The 17,994-nt window shown below is 42.8% G+C and overlaps 1 long non-coding RNA gene across 2 annotated transcripts; it reads right to left on the bottom strand.

Annotated features, from left to right (window-relative positions):
* Positions 1–1,586: 1,586 nt before the first annotated feature.
* LOC142591652 (uncharacterized) lies at positions 1,587–14,328 on the bottom strand. Of its 2 annotated transcripts, none has more exons than XR_012830478.1 (3): positions 9,210–9,347; positions 6,214–6,272; positions 1,587–1,759 (listed from the first exon to the last, which is right to left on the bottom strand). It is a non-coding gene; the product is annotated as an uncharacterized LOC142591652 (long non-coding RNA). The 2 variants fall into 2 exon arrangements; XR_012830477.1 differs by lacking the exon at positions 9,210–9,347 and adding an exon at positions 14,285–14,328 and having other exon boundaries at positions 1,588–1,759.
* Between the last annotated feature and the right edge of the window lie 3,666 nt (positions 14,329–17,994).

Genomic DNA, 17,994 nt, shown 5'->3' with positions numbered 1-17,994 from the left:
CCAAGTCGTACATTACAACGTGGATAACTTGCAACATCATTTAAGATATAGCTGGAAATGGGGCAGAAATCATAGCACACAGGAAATACACCACACAGAACGTGCTGTGTTTGCATGTTTCCTCCTAGTGTCATTGTTTTCTACACCGCTTATTCTTCGTGTCAGTGTTGTCATGTTGCACTTGGGTTCTGCATCCAACATGTACACATCATACATACAGATTTGTGTTCGAGAAACAACAAGCCACTTGAATCTGAAAAAACCTGTGTTTATTCTGCTTTACTGAAAAAAGCAGGGTGTGAGACCGGGCTAGTTGGTATTCCATGCTGAAGTGACCAGCACAAGAGTGAACGCAGGACACTAAAAAGGTGACAAGAACAGGTGCGAACTTCCAATTGGTGTTTATTATGAAAAGGCATGTATATATACTCTTGTGCACTTGATCATAATCAGTTACAAGAGCGCACTAAGGCCGCCCCAAGGCCTAAGGCGGCCTCCCACATACAGACCCCAGGTATGCAAATTTTTTAATGTCAACGCTAGGGATAATTTGCTAATGCAGTTGCCTTATGCGTTATCTGCCCCCTCAATGGTGGGCCTAGTGCTTTCTTGCGCTTTGCTTGGTATTATTTCTGTTTTTTCAGAGTGCATGACATTTGCATGGGGAGTTTTGGATTCCAAGGAAACCCTCTCTCCCGTTTGTACTTTTGTATTATGTTCGTGTAGTCTCATATTTAGGCACCTTCCCGTTTGTCCCACGTAACGCTGCCCACAGAAAAGAGGTGTGCTATTCACTACTCCCCCTGAGCATTTCGACGAAACCTTTTCTGTGAGCAATGTTGCATGAAATTGATTCTCTGCTGACAGGGCTGGTTTTGGCACATAACTGAGATAACTTGTTGGGTGCGGGAAAAATGACCGAAACTCCCGCCCTTTGGCCTATTTTCTTTAGTTTATGCAAGATAGCGTGAATGTATGGGATGACTGCTAGATTCCTGCGAACAGTATCACATAGGTGCAACTAAAGAAAATAGGCCAAAGGACTGCAGTCTTGGTCATTTCTTCCTCACCCCGCAAGCTATCTAAGTTATGTGCCAAAACCAGCCCTGTCAGCAGACAATCAAAATCATGCAACATTGTGCAGAGAAAGGGTTTCATCAAATGCTCAAGAGGAATAGTGTATAGCATACCTCTTTCCTGAGGGTAGCGTTACGTCGAACAAATGGGAAGTTCCCTAAACTTGAGACTACAGGAACATAATCGGAGAGTACAAAAAGGGAAAGAAGGTTTCCTTGGAATCCATTGCTCCCAATGCAAATGTCATCGACTGTTTGAAAAAACAGAAATAATAGCAAGCAGTGTGAAAGAAAACACTAGACTCATCATTGAGGCAGCGGCTATTGCAGAATGCAACTGTGTTAGCAAGCCATCCCTATAGCACTGACTGTTAAAGAATTTGAATATCTGGGGTCTGTATGCAGGAAGCCGCCTTAGGCCTTGGTGCGCTCGTTTATTTGTGATGGCTATGTTGACTTGCACGATTGTAACAGATTATGATCAAGTGTGGAAGAGTACATAAACATACCTATTTGTAATGAACACCGGTTGGAAGTTTACGCCTGTCTTTGTCGCCTTTTTAGTGTCCCGTGTCCACTCTTGCGCAAGTCCTTTCCGCATAGACACTAGAAATTGGCTGACTAGAGGAAGGATTGGTTGAGACTTGGAATGACTGGCTGCTTGCAGAGGCCTTCGGCTTTGCCTGAAAAGAAAGAAACACCAATCAATTAAGGCTGTTCAATTATTTACCATCATCATCACTATTGTTACTCAGATAAACAATGATTTCGTATTCACAACTGTCAGTACAAGTGCTCTTGTCAAAAGAAATGGTTCAGACTCAGCCATGTTGGTATATATTCATTCGTAGCCTTATAGCATAAAAAGCTTCAAATAGAAAGGGCCCAAGTCAATTGATGGTTTGCCTGGAACAGCCAAAGATGTCACGTGCACATTATGACATTCGGAGATTACTTCTCCCATATTTAGGTAGAGCTGCCATAGCCACATACTGCAGACCATAGCTTTCAACTTTCACTGCTCTATTGCTCCATTAAACAATCTTGCAGATTTTACTGTTTCCCAAAACAATGAAGCACTCTTGAAACAAGCGCAAACCATGCATGTTGTTTACTTCCGACCCAGAACAAGCAAGCCAAAGATATTGTCCAGCTGACAGGCTGGTAGAATAGCAACAATACAAAAAAAAACCATGCTTGCACCACAACTGTGTCACAACAGCCGTCAGCCCCTTTCGGATATGGTTTGTGTCACGGAAGAAGTATCAATGTGGAATATTCTTTTTACTCAAGCAGTGAAAATTGAAAGTTACGGTTGTGAATGCATCAACATACCCTTCCCATCTTCATAAAAAGTTATAATATTGCACTGTGTTCACCGAAAAATTTGCCCTTTTTGTAAAGAAGCCTGCAATTATGCCTGGACCTCATACATGGCTCTGGCAGGCAGTACTGTTTATTCTGTCCATTTCTTGACTTGCAATTCCATAACGAAACAAATAATGCGACATATTTTTTCAGATTGCATTGCTTCATGTGAATGTGCTTAATTCGGGAAATTTCTGAAATGAATCAAGCCTCTCCTAAAAAATTTTCAAGTAGAGTAATTCATTAACATGCCTAAACATAAGCACTTCCCGTAGATTTTGAGAGCCAATGAGGACAGAGCTCTTTGCTCAAATTTCTATGACTCATGGCAACAGGATGGCCAAATTCCATGCTGTTAGTAAATGCAAAGAAAAAAAACTTTGGTCAATTTATGCAATGTTTTTTTCCAAAATTTTTCTTATTTATACCGTAGTGGGGGTACTCTGTGGTAATTAGTTGGAATTAATGCTATTGGCCTGCAGTCTGGTACAAAATATTTTTAAAGCCGCAGCGACAACACTATTTCTTGCGGATCTATCCAAAATGCAGATTCGGTAAAATACAGGGAGAATGCTTCTAACTAAACAGGTAATTCTATATTGCTTTTTGCAGAGACACCTTTTTTTTTCTTGGAAAACTAAGGTTAATTTCATTGTTGCCAGGCTCGGGCAGCAAAATAAATTTTTAAATCATAATTAAAAGTGATCGCCAGGCATGTCCAGTTGAATTTATCTGAACATGCCCTACTGTCGGCAGTACACATGTTGCCACTTTAAAGGCCTGCAAGAAGGCACCAGTTACATTTTCTAGGGCAAGAAGGCAATGAAGTATGTTACTTAAGGGAGTATGTCACAGGAGTCCTGGATGAATAGAAGAAAATTTAAAGACTATAAATTGTTTAGAAGACTTAAGTCACATAAAAGTACCATCATTGCATTGTGCTAAAACTAACCTAAGAGACTGAAACCTGATATGATAAAAATGGAGCTTGAGAATGAAGGCTTGCTCAACAAGCAACAGAACGACAAAAAATGATATGCATGATAAATTTAAAAAAAACACGCTGTTGAGGACGGTAAAGAACTAGGCACCATGACGAAATTTGTAAATATGCAAGCATAGGATGGAGTCAGTTGGCGCAAGCCATATATATTTACAGATTACTAGGAAAGGCCTTCGTCCCGCAGTGGACATAATGTATGTGAGCGCACTGTGCCCCTTCGATTATGCAGTCCCAGACTGTCGGCAAACCACCTGCGGCTTCTGGTCTGGCTTGCATTGACAGAAGGGCGCTTCTCAGTCATGTGATCCCGCTGCCTGGGACTGTCCAAGGTTTTGTTTGAATGCACCGTGATTGGAAGTCGCTCTCTTGGCTGCTGTTGTCTGCTATTAGCTGCTTAAATTATGGGGTTTTACGTGCCAAATCCACTTTCTGATTACGAGGCAAGCCGTAGTTGAGGACTCCGGAAATTTCGACCACCTGGGGTTCATTAACGTGCACCTAGAAAGTACATGGGTGTTTTCATATTTTGCCCCCATTGATATGCGGCCACCGTGGACGGGATTCAATCCCGTGACCTCGTGCTTTAAGCTACTTGTAGATAGCGCCCTACCCAGCAAATTCAGTAGCGTGGTCATCAAAATGGTGCAGTCTCAGAGGCCATGTCGCCGACACAACCATAAAGCTTGCATAATGGAATCGCAGCCTGAGCACATTGAACATATTAACAAAGCTCAGTTTACATCGTGCTCTCGCTCTTCGGGCCCCTTAACCGCTGTATTTAAGCCAGCTCATTCATTTCCTGTAAAATTTAAGCGTCATTGCCACACAAAAATAAGCAAAAACACGGTTGTGCCACATCACTGTTCACCCACAAAGCACAGGCCGATGTCCTCAAAGCTCGTGAAACCGTCTACTAAAGGCCTGACGTGTGTCTAGGACAGAGCGCGTATACACTGTCTACTAATCCTGCACATCCAAAAGCAAAATTCCGAATTTGGGTAACAGAAGGAATCAGCACACATGTCAACAGCAATCTGTGAAGCTCTGATTATACAGGTTGTCCCACGTAACTTGAGCCAAACAATAAAAATATGCAAATGTGACGTAGCTCGACAGAACCAAGGTAATGTTGTTTGCCGTCACTTGGAGATACTTAGATATTTTTTCATTCCACCACAATAAATATTTCATCTTCGTTAATTAATCAACTTTTCGAATATTATAATTAGATTAGAAGCGTCCATAAGAAAATTGTATAGCAACATGAAAAGCTCCCCATACAGCTTTCTGTTGTTTGAGACATGCTGCGTAGAAGTGTTTTTTCGAGAAAGAAGCTCGCGAATACACAAAAAGTGCTGCGAATGGACAGTCACGCAACAATTTAGTGTGTATTTGCAGGCTTCTTTCACGCTAGGAAAAACACTTTTATGTAGCATGTATTAATCATATTATTTGGGAAGTTGATTAATTACCGAATACTAATGATTTAATCTGGCGAAATGAAAAAGAAATGAGTATGTCGAAGCGAGGGCAAACAACATTACCTTGGTTCTGTCCAGTTACGTGGCATTTGCATATTTTCAATGTTTGGCTCAAGTTACGTGAAACACCCTGTATGCCACGCCAGCTACCAGCATTAAATATCTACATGCAATATGATATGTTTCCTCGTCCACCAGTTTCACTCATCTGAACAGCGAAATCTACCTGTTTACTATGCATATAGCAATGAGCATGACAGATGTCACGAAACACATCAAGAAAAGCAAGCATTTGCGCCTGATCACTGTGTTTAGCCTTAAAAAACACAAGGACTAAGGTTGCAGCAATTAGACCACTCATGAAAACCTCGCATTATGGCACACAAAGCATCGATTTAAAAGAAGCGATAGCTCAGTGCATGATATTTGCTGTCTGGAACGCGCAAAAGTACACATAAACACACAGCCTCTTTTAAAACATAGCGTCAAGCCCGCATGCATCTTTTTAAGACAGCCGCTGTCTGGTAGCTACTTGCATATGTCTGAACAAACTGAGAGTCCGCAGAGTCTGTGACTTCCGGTAAAATGAATGCGATACTGGCTGCTCTCGGACTGGTGGATGGGGCTTCCGAAGCCGATTGAGAAAATCGAATGCGGGACAGCAGTGCTAAGCAGTCCAGGACTGTCAAGGACTGATAATCGAAGAGGCCCACTAATGCTTTGTGTTCCTATCCTATGTAATCTCTTCATACTGATCAGCTCAAGCTGCATGGCAAAGTCTCTTGTTAGTGCTCTGAAGACAAGCCTCTGGCCCAAACATTGGCTATAGAGACGACCATCGTTCGACAACTGTTGATCTGTTCATAGAAGTGAGAATTCCGCGACAAACTTTTCAATGAAGTGAGCAATATGATGATGAACTTGTTTCACAAAACTTCATAAGTACACCTGACCTTTGACTCATTTTTGCATGTAAGTAAATATTATGAAATTGTCGCTGTGAACAGTTGTCCCCGACTGCTGTACACTTGTGATAAAAAATTAACCGTATTTGAAAGTTTGTATAATTAGCCAGGAGAGCCGCACTTGCTGGATGGCTCATCATTTAATTTGGAAAAAAATTCAGCAGTGAGCAGCAATTGTATAACTAATGACCTCGAACATCTTTTATAATTATTATTTTTGTAAACACCTGTTGTCGAACAGCCCACCTACTGAAGTTTTGAACACATTGTACACAATTATAGCACATACTACGCGAAATAAGATCTGTAGTAGACCTTACCAAATACAATATTAGTGTGGCGGCAAGTCAAATGGCTCCTTGCAATGCTTGCGTCCTTCCTGGGAGAACAAAAAACGACATTAGGCTTACACTGACAGCACCAAACCACATAATTTAAGTTGCAAACAAGTGCCCCAGAACATAGCAAGTTCTAATTAGATATGGTCAACCTGCTTGACCATGTCACAGACATTGAATGACAGAATGTACTTTTATGGAGCCTCAACTCTATGAAATGCATGCTAATACAAACATGCTAGTACACAGAATCAAATTGGATGCATGAAAATTCTCAGTAAACCTTTATTTCCTAGCAACCACAAGTTGCTCTTTGTGAAGTGCAACAAGTGAGTGTCTAACCTACACTAATAAGGTGGAAAATTCGGGATCCTTTTTGGTGAATAACTAACCATATCTCTACCGGTACCCAGCAATACAAAGGTGAATTATAAGTATTATATTGATTAACGAAACAGTTCAGTGCTACCAAGCAAGTACAATCAATTATTTCGAATTCATCTTCATGTCAGGCTAATCAAGTTAATTTTCTTTAGATCACATGAGAGAAAGGTTGGAAAAAAATATTGGAATCTGTCAACAATGTTGAAGCAATTTTATGATGGCCTGCAGTTGTTGAAATAAGACCTGGGGCAGGGGGAGAAAAGACAAAGAAGTGTGATAAAACAAAATGGGGCCTGTGCTGTGCAGCTACTAAATGCAGTTTTATTAAATTATGATGTGCAAAACAGCAGATGTAAGAGATTCGAGACCCTCAGGTGGTATTTTGCAATGTTGTTACGGGAAATTGTTTCAAGGAGCATGACTCCTTAACCCTTCAAGGGTCAATGACGTATATTTACGGCACTGCACAGTGCTGCGTATTGCACTCTGCTCGAGCACCAGATGATCCCCTTTGTGTTGAACAGGCTGCACCTGGATGGGTGTTATTTTTTCCAACAGGACTTGTCTCCCGTTCACGCATCGAAGGACGTGGCGCGCCTTTTGGAAGAGCGAGGAGTAATGCAACTTCAGTGGTGTGCGAAGGGTGCCGACATGAACATTATAGAGCACGTTTGGGGCCGTATGAAAGTGAACCTTTCGAAGAGCTCACTAGAATTGGCGAACTCCGACCAACTACGGGAAGCAATAGAACATGAGTGGAAGCCCGCCTTCAGCGTGATACCGCACTCATCGAGGCTCTCTACGCATCTTTGCCTCAAAGAATAGAGGCCATCGTTAAGTCGATGGTGGCATGACGCGTTATTAGGCCACCAACGAACAAAGCAAAGGACGAGGATAAGCTGCGATAACGCTATTGCCTTATTTCATTTGCTTCAATATCTTTTTAATATTCGGCAAGCGCCAATAAACTTATTTTGAACTTACCCTTAAAGACAATTTTTTCCCGGTTTAGAAGATTCACCATAAATCAATATCGAAGTCTGGAACAGTGCTATCTTTTGTAATGATTCGACGCAAAAGGTTACCAGTGACGCAATATCGAACAGTGTTATCACTGTCTGCTGGCGATGTGAAATTCTGCACTTTGCAGACGCATGGCGGGAGTGCGAACAGTTGTTAGAACAGCGTCCCCCTTTCCACTTTGTTTCCAACGGTGGCCGCTGCATATCACCCATATAGCTGGGTCTGAGTGTGTTTTCTACGCGTTCCTGTGTTCCCTTAGATATTGCTCATAATAGTACATATTAGTGTAAGAGCAGGAACATTTGAGTCTTGCAAAGTATTCTCGTGTGCACATTTTCAAAGCCTTGAACTATAACAATGTAACAAATTTTTTACTCTTATAGGTTTATTTCCTTTTTTATTATTGTTATTCATGAATAACGAGTACCATATATACCAACGCAAAATAATTTTTTTGTGGCTTTACGGAAACCCTAGAAAAATTACGGTAAATTTTTTTCGAAATAAGTCCCTAAGAATTGGAATCTGCAATAAAAAAATCGACCCTGGGCGGTCAAATATGGCGATAAAGATCGACCCTCAGAGGGTTAATTATATTCATGTAATCTTTAGAAACGAATGGCATAAAGGACATACTTGTTGACAGTTTTATAGCGAGTCATGAACACGATGCACGCGGGAGTTAAAGAAGCATCTTTAAAGAATGCTCTAGAAACTTGCAAAAAGCAAGTTTCTATAACCTCTCACAACACCGAGCTTCACCTACAAGTGTTGTAACATTTCCTTGCAACGTGCAGCACTGTTTTCACAGACATAGTTTGAATCACTGTGTCACAAGCTCTGGAAACAAAAGTGCATACATAAGTGCTAAACAAGCACATATGATGCCCTACCCCTACTGCACAGACACATTTATCTACACTAACACATGTAGATGGATTATGTCATCCATTTGGTAGCTTCTGATCATGTTCCAAAGCATGAATCTCATAACTGCAAATTCTATAAGAATGTGACACCGACTGATTACTTGGGGACAACACGAAAAGATGGGAGAAGGCCAAATAACACGAGCGCAGGCTAAGACTTTTGGTTAATTGCACACACACACACACACACACACACACACACACACACACACACACACACACACACACACACACACACACACACACACACACACACACACACACACACAAACAAACAAACAAACAAATATTAGGCCTATTTGTCCTGCCTAGTTGCAGCTGCAGGACAGGGGGATGTTGTAAACAACCACACAGTTGAACTGCTGCATGTGCCTCTTGCTACACTTTGCGCCAAGGCCTGGTCTGATTCACCTTTTTGAACCCAGATTTTGAGACCATGGCTGACCTTCTGAACGTGATCTAACAGTGGTCACACCACTGTAGGCCAATGTTAGACCTGGGTATAGAAGTTCTCCTCGACTTGTTGAGGATGCTATTTCGTGCTTCTGTGACAGAGCTTCACAGCCGAACAGTGCGCTGATGAGAAAGGCAGAATTCCCTCCTTAAAAGACGGGGCATAGATGCAGTGCACATGACACTCACCAAAGAAAACAATGAGGTCAAGAAATGGAAGATCACTGTCTAGTTGTAGTTTTCCAGTAGAACACGTTGTGGGGGCTACTTGGTGAAGAGCTTTCAGAAGATGAAGCGCCAACAGAGACAACACAGTAAGAAAGAACAAAGACAGCACAAGGTGCTACTTGCAACTGTTTATTGAGGTCAAAAGCAGCTGAATATATAGCCATGGGGAGAAGGGGAAGAAAAAAACAGAAGCATTGCTTGTGTGAAGGCGCACGCGCGAGAACACAGAAGATGAAGGGAATCATAAGATTAGCCAAAATCTAAAATTTATCTAAAAACCTGCATTCATTTGTGTAAATATTCAGACACAGGCATGCTGACACAGGCATCCCCTCTATTCTTAATCTGGTTGGCCTCCAACAGTTCACGTGCCACAGTGTATTTGCTTTTAAGCACGATCGTTGTATCCTGAAGCCTTGCTTCACATACTTGCTTATTCTCATTCCTGCAGGCCTTGCAATGAAGTGGCAAGTTTGAGCCATAACTATATTTCAGCGGAAGCTTGTGCTCCCACAGGTGTTCGCTGATACATCAGCCAGTTTGTCCGATACACTCTTTCCCAAACTTCCACGGTATACGACCGCTTCTTCACACTTCACAAAAGGATTTGTATGTTTAATACAACACTCTACTTTTAGAGTCATGAGATCCAATCAGGCGGCACAAAGTAGCAAGCTTTCAGGGCGCAGCAAAAACCACAGGAATTTTATATTTTGCGGCGATGTGTTTAAGATTACGCGCCACTTCGTGAGAATACGGTATCGCCACTGGATACGGCAGAAATCCTTGCGGGCATGCGGTCGGTATACCGACCCTGCAATTAATTGTTGTAATATAAGTCTATGCACTCCAAGACTGTTAAACGTGCGATTGCCACTATGTGCCTTGAATTTACCCTTAAAGAATTGTGCTGTCATAAGGCACACAAAACCTTTGACGAACAGATTTTGAAGTTGAAGAAAGCTGGCTTTCCTTGTTTGCTTTTGAGCAAAGTTTCGGAGGCGTTGTTGAAAAAGGTGCAAAAAGAAAGAAACTGAAGCAGTGAAGAAGGTCAAACATTGGAAAAGAAAGCTACAGTGGTGATACCGTATTCTCACAAAGCAGCACATAATCTTAAACATGTCATCGTGAAATACAAAATTCCTGTGGTTTCTTCCGAGCCCCAAAAACTTGCTACTTTGTGCCGTCTGATTGGATATGATGACTAAGAAAGTAGAGTGTTCTAGTAAACACACAAACCCTTTTGTGAAGTACGGAGAAGGGGTCGTATACTGCATACCGCTGAAGTGTGGGAAGGAGTAAACCGGACAAACTGGCCAATGTATTAATGAACGCCTGCAGGAGCACAAGCTTTCACTCAAAAATGGTTATGGCTCAAACTTGCTGCTTCATTGCAAGGCATGTGAGAAGGAGAATAAGCAAGTACGTGAAGCAAGGCTTCCTAATACAACAATCATGTTTAAAATCAATGACACTGTGGCACGTGAACTTTTGGAGGCCAACCAGACTAAGAGGGGACGCCTGTGTCGACACCCCGCCTCCGACTATTTACAGAAATGAACGCATGTTTTTAGATAAGTTTTAGATTTTGGTTAACCTTATGATTCCCTTCATATACATCTTCCATACTTTTGCACATGCGCATTCACATAATCAGTGCTTCTTTTTTTTTCTTCCCCCTCTCCCCATGGCTATATATTCCGTGCTTTTGATCTCAATAAGCAGTTGCAAGTAGCACCTTGTCCTGTCTTTGTTCTTTCTGACTGTGCTGTCTCTGTTGGCACTTCATCTATTGAAATGTAGTTTTCCCCTTTCCATGAGCTCATCTAGCACTGTAGAGAAGACAGAAAACAAATAACTCAACCCATTTAGTAGCCTTACTTCACGTCATATAGGGTAGAAAGTTTCCAATGAAGCAGAATACCTTTACTACGCTGGTTCTTACAGCAGCTAGTGTTTTACGACTAGCTGACAGTGTTCTCGGCAGTGAAAAGTCACAATTAAAGTGGTTGAGCAACTATTTAATGTCTCCTACAAAGTCCCACGCTGTTCAAGTAAGCAAAACTACTACTGAAAGGCAAGCTCCACTATCTGGGCCTGAAGATTTTCTGTGGTGAGCATCGAGCTGGGGCTATTCCCTGCACTCAAAGGTGTTTTTAACTTTTCTATTGGTGCACCTCAACACTGAAGCATGTTGTTGCTACAGGAACACCGGAGATCACATTTAACACTTGGTACCACCCCGACGTGGAGGGGAGCTTCCATAACCAAGTACAATGTTTGCTTTTAACAATGCGTTCGCACTGCCTTTTAGCATGCATTGCCAAGAAGCATTTAATGGAGTTGAACGTAGCTGACGTCTTAGGTCAGACAACTTCGAGTAAGCCAAGGCCTATGACTGTTATGCAATCTGTACACAAAGGCAACCATCAATTCAAGCAAATTGTTCAGAGAGTTGAAACTACCTTTTTATTTTCAGTGCCAAGCAATCTGGGCACGTACAAAATGTTAACTGGACCAGGGCAACACGTGAAGTTTACATCAAAAAGTATGTGCTGGAGTTCATAGGTACTACGGTTGGTGCTGTTTACAATATCCCACTGTCCTGCAGCCACAATTATGCAGGACAAACCGGCCGACGACTCAAGGATTATCTTACAAAACTTGCACAGACCCTTGACACAACATGGGGGAGCAACATAGCTATTGATGCTGCTTTGTGCAGTTGTACACCAAATTTTTAGCAGTGAAGTATCTTCATGACACATTTTCATAGCAGACATAACTTTCAGAATAGCTCCCACTATGCTAGCGTGTCATCACTTAACCTGCCGGAGCATTCTGAATTGGGCTGCTTGGTACATGTTTAGAAGGGAACCGAACAGGGCTACAGACAGGACAAAGGGAATATGTTGCTGTGTACAACGCTGTAACTTCATACTGGCAGTAGCACTGTTCGTTCCCTTTTAAATATTCATATCTTTTGGTCGCCTGACCACGCAACGCACCTGCGAGCTCAGGCTATAATTTTACATTGTTACGCTGCCTTCCAATGTTGCACTTAATTACATCATCGCATACTCACCTGTTATAGTTAGCTCAACACTAGCTCACAGTGAGCTTATTCGTGGCTAATCTTAGTTACCATGGAGCCCATGCATGACAGTGCTAACGATCAGTGTGCAGTGTTGTTGCATACTCATTAAGCCAACACTAGACAAACAGTTATTTTATTGGTGCGTGTTTTATCTGTTGCCTCAAATCTTGAACTCTGGCACTATAAGTGTTTTTTAAACACCACTCATATGTGCAACCAAGTCAGGTATGAAACAATATCCCTTTCAAGTCGACGTGCTCATACTGAACCAATTTGTTGCCACAGGAAAACAAATCATCAATTATCCTTTGAATGCATCTGCAAAAATTACTCTACTTGCATAGGCCTCGTCATTCCACCAACGTTTGCAGTCGCTGTCTATTAAGACTGCATATGCAAGACAGATATACAATAGAATGGCACAGCTTTCCAGAACAAAGAGCACCACTAGACAGACTGCTGTGGCACACTTTCTCAGGCCCGCTGGCTGAGAAACTGAGCACAAACCGGCACACAGACATCCTTCACTGGTGCAATAGCTGCAATTGAAGCAAATAATATCAGGTATTTTCAGACCGGTCGTCCACAGTAAAGCAAAAACATTTTCATATACAAATACTCGTGCACATAAGCTTGTCACCGAATTACCGATTGCTGTGGTATCGTTTGGTGTCTTCAATTGTATCGTTCAACTCATTTAACTTCATGAAGCACCTTCTATTCGGCAAAACAGCAGACATTTTGCTCTACATAACTCACAACATGTATTTTAGAATAATTATTGTATTGATGCCTATATGCTGAAAATTAGTCTATGCAACTGGAGACAGTCAGTATTAGAACCAGCCTTTAACATCAGTGTTGACACATCTTTTGATTTTTTATACCAGTTTGGAACATTTGTAACTTTGGATGTCCATTACACACTTTTTGGCACCGCTATTCTGTGTCAAGGTTACGTTAAAAATTACTTATCACATGCACTTGCTTTACAATTAAGCCGCAAATGGGCAAAATTTACGTGGCAATCCACTCCCAGATTACGTTAAATGCTGACGTGTTGCGTCAGAACGTTGATAATCAGCCTGGTAGCTGTCTGAAGTAAAAACAAAACAAAAACAAAAATTCGCGAAACATCTGGTGCCGATTACCAGCTAGCAACATAATCAATTTCTTCTCCAGCGACCCTTAATGGGTATCACGCGGACACTTTCAAGTGCGATCGCGCACGATTGCTCGGGCTCGATCCCAAAGTGTTCCAAGGCACCGTGTTACACCAGTGTTACGTAACACTGCAGATCGCACGAGGTTACGGCAGCAAGCACGCTACACCGTCCATTCATTCTGATGTAGGAGCACCGCATGCAACATGCTCTATGAGGTCTTCATACACAAGCAGACTTTCAATTCCAGAAGCAGTCTTTCAATTACGGATATGAACACAGCGATTATGCACGCCAAGCACACTGCGTCCTAAGCTTAAGGAAAAATAGAATTTCGCTGTGATGCAATGCGTCGCCGAATACGGCTAACATAGTGTTACACCGCGCCGTGAGAGATTGCTAAGGGGAACAGTAACTTCACTTTATTTTGGAATGCCAAGAACACATCACAACACATTGCAAAACTGGAATGCCAACGTCAGTAAACCAGCTGCCACATACAGCCGATAACGAACTGCTACAGAGGACATCGTCGCTGATGTTGCCTACGCGCCTCAATGTACTCTATGTGAAATCAGCACAACAAACGCTACACCATTTATCACAGACTCGCAATGCCACGCCTTTATCAATCATCATGGCCAAGCGGGAATGTCGTTACAGGGCATTGACAGGGCATGCTCACACAACACAGTTCAGCCCGTCACCGGCCATCGCGGTGCATTTCGCACGCGCGACGTGCACCAACAACGAAAAAGGACACTTAAATCACTTACTTGCGTAGCAGTTCATCGTCGATTCCTTCTTATTCTCTCAGTGAAATCCCAAATGCAACAGGTATACCACCACCGCACACTGCCATTTCCAGCCGCTGTCCACTCTGTACTGTTGAGGCGGAGAAATGCAACCCGTCGTGTAGAAGCGATGAAGGGTGGTAAGCAGCGCTACCGCTGAAACCTCTTCCGTTTGTGCGTGCGTACTACGATTCGCCTATGAATAATGTTCAAGCAGCGTTACCTATGGTGATATTAGGTAACTGCTGGTAAACGTGGGCGGTGTCTTTTCTTTATATTCGTTGCGTGTTGATTTTTCGCTCTTAACATGCTCAGTTGCCCTCCACATGAAATTACGGACGGTTCTCCGTATTTCAAAAACAGAGCTCACGTCCGTTTTTTTACGTAGAATTCCGCCATTTTTCATGAAACTGAACGGTCTACGTAATTTTTACGGCAGGTTTGACAGTAAAATTACGGAAATTTTTTACAGTGTAGTTGACTCCCCAGTTCCGCGCATTGATCGCTACGTGGGCGACTACCTGGTTCCTCTAGAGCAGCGACCTGGTGATTGCTTTGACGGAGATGTGAAAAATATTCTGAGAATTTTCAATATGCACGCTGATAGACTAAATTTCACATTTGAGCGGCCGAGTAAAAATAGCATTCTATTCTTAGACATTATTCTTTTATTTCCTTCAAATCCCCATGTTTGCTGGGCTTATCAACCTAGGTCTAAGAAAGACACGCTTTCCTGTGACAGTGTTCAATCAAAACTCTTGAGAAGGGCAACAGCTTTCTTGTGTATTCAAGCTGCAATGAACAAATCCTGTTAGCACTAAAGGAAAAATAGCCTCTTACTGCTAACAGAAAGCCTAAAAACAGCCGAGCACCCATCTTCCGTCATCACAGCAGTGTGTGAACCACTCCTGCAAAATGTAAAGTGCTCTGGAAGAACAATCGAAAGATCAATAAAAAGAAGATACCTTTTCGTGTAATAACATATGTCCATAAGGTATCCCATAATCTAAATAAATTTGCCAATAGGTGCCCAATCAACTTACTTTTTCCACTCCCTGTAAACTGTCGAAAATATGCAATGATATGAAAAATTGGAAACGTAAGGAATGCACCATGAATCACGAAAATAAATTCGCGACGTGTACCTCTTACGTTTACGAGGTACCCTAAGATTGCGGAAAAGTACGTCGGGCAAACTGCGCAATGTTTAAATGACATAGCTGGGCAATAAAACAACGTAAAAATAGGTATGGCAGCCATTTAGCTGGACATTGCAACAAATGCTCATGTGCTCCAATGTTCCATGATACCAGATTTTTAAAGTGGCTACGGTGTTCTGCTGCTAAGCACAAGGTCGCGGAATCGAATCCCGGCCATGGCGGCCACATTTTGATGGTGGCGAAATGCGAAAACACCCGTGTACTCAGATTTAGGTGCACGTTAAAGAATCCCAGGTGGTCGAAATTTCCGGAGTCCCCCCCTACGGCGTGCCTCAGAATGAGAAAGTGGTTTTGGCACATAAAACCCCACAATTTAGGTTTTTAAAGCGGGCAAAGAAAAAAATAGAAAAGGAAATCACAGACGCTTACTACCTTACCAAAGCAGGAGCTAAATGCGTTTACACAGAGTCGCTCAGCCTATCAAAACACGAGATAAAAGCTTTAGATAAGCAAATATACTTGTAGGCAGTGCGCATGCGGTTCAACCTTTAGATTATGGCTGTTTTTGGATATGCTATAAAACCTTAGTTATATTTCAATAATATTTTAGTTGACAGTACAGCGCTCATTCTGACATCCGTTTTGGATTCTTGTCTTCCTTTTCGTCTTCTTCGCGCTGCTTGAAGTTTTACTAAAGGCAAACCAACTCTCCCAAATCAAGATGCTGCTACTGCAGGAAGGTTTCCACCACTGTAGTTACCATCGAGTCAGGAAAACATGCCGCCTTAAGACGGGAAATCTGATTGTGAAATCCACGCTTCATGGCTCTGCACGCATGACTTCCGGAGAGCCGATTCTGAATAGAGCGTCGCTACTCATCGTTTTACAATCTTCGACTGAGAGGAGTCATATGGCACAAAACCCTTCTGTGCCCGAAGGGAGTACTGCCAGCAGCCGTTGCCTTTAGCAACTGAAATGCTTAGGTCTATAAAACGCACGGAATTTTCTAGTGGAAGTTCGGGAGTTCGGCCTTTCTTTTACTCGCGAAATTCCACTTGACCATTTCCTGTGTTTTTCGGACCTAAGCATTCAGTTTGGCAAAGGCAACGTGTGCTCGCAGTACTTCCCTCAGGCACAGTAGGGTTTGGTGCCATAACTCCTCCCAGGCAAAGACTGTAAAACGAGGAGCAGCAATGCTCTGTTTAAATCGGCTCTGTGGACGTAGTGAGCGCACAGGATGCAGCTTGCATTTGAGAATCAGATTTCCAAACTAAAGAGTGCAGGGTTCCCTGACCCGATGGTAACTCCAGTGGTGAAAACCCTCTTGCAGAAAGCACAATGATCCACCAGCCAAGCAAGGGTGAGGTCGACTAGTATGGCCGTAAGACCTGAACTGGTACCGTATGTTCACAGAGTCACTCACAACCTCAGGAAGGTGGCAGCGAGGTTCAGAGTCCCCCTTGTCTTTTTAGCCCATTTTTAGCTATCGAGGCTCTGCCCTCGCAGCTCCAGTAATATTAAAGGAAGGCAAGTCTACGGCAAGAAGCATGCCGAGTTGTATGCCAAATGCAATTTAGGAATTGTGTAGGAAATCCCCCTTAGGACTTAAGACTGACTCCAACCAAATACCTGAATTTTATTAGCCCGACGTTTCGGAGCCCATTCGGCTCCTTCTTCAGGGGGTTGTTCTTCGGGGGTGGCGGTGTGCCGCTTTTAAAGCCACTTTTGCAAAGAAAGGAAGGGGGAGCACGGGAGGTGGGGAGACACTTCACAGACGGAAAGGTGGGGGGAAACAAAAGGAAAGGGGGGGGGCGTTGTTGACGGCTTCCGTGGTGCTGGGATGACCGGTGCTGGGGAGAGTGCTCGTGATGGTGCCCTTGATGGGAGGCGGGGGGTGGGGCGGGTGAGGTTACAGGGTCGCGCCGACGTTCTTGTGTTGGTGAAACGAGCGGGAGTCTTCCTGGCTAGTGAATCCATTTACAAACTAGACCACACCATGCTAAGTCGAAATACTGAGGTGAAATATTTAGTTGTCCTACTAACTGCTCATCTGTCCTTTTCAAATCATACTTCAGTGTAAGTCATTGTAACACTAAGCGCATTCTAATCATGGACGTCCGCCAACTAGCCCCCTTCATTGCTTTAAATACACATATGACTGCAAAAAAAAAAACAGGGAAAGTGCTTAACCTACTTATTAGCACCCTTGAGACTGCCCCTCAGATGCCTAAATATGCATCATATAGGTCGTTGGTAAGGCCGTAGTTAAAATATGCGAATGCTCTGTAGGATCCGCCTCAGCAGTACCTGACTGATGAGTTAGAAGCAATACAAAACCGCGCAGCGAGGTTTATATCAAAGCAGTACTCCGGACATGGCAGCATAACCGAAATGAAGAAACACGTCTATTTAGAAGCGCTGCAACAAGACGCGAGAAGCACAGGCTCAAACTTCTTCATTCAATATACGACGACTTTATAGGCGTTGATAAGAATGAACATCTCAAAACACCCCACTGTATTTCCAATAGGA

Source organism: Dermacentor variabilis, chromosome 8, assembly GCF_050947875.1.
Source record: "Dermacentor variabilis isolate Ectoservices chromosome 8, ASM5094787v1, whole genome shotgun sequence".
Lineage (NCBI taxonomy): Eukaryota > Metazoa > Arthropoda > Arachnida > Ixodida > Ixodidae > Dermacentor > Dermacentor variabilis.
The sequence above is the reverse complement of the archived record's forward strand: the minus strand, read 5'-3'. Positions and strand labels throughout refer to the sequence as shown.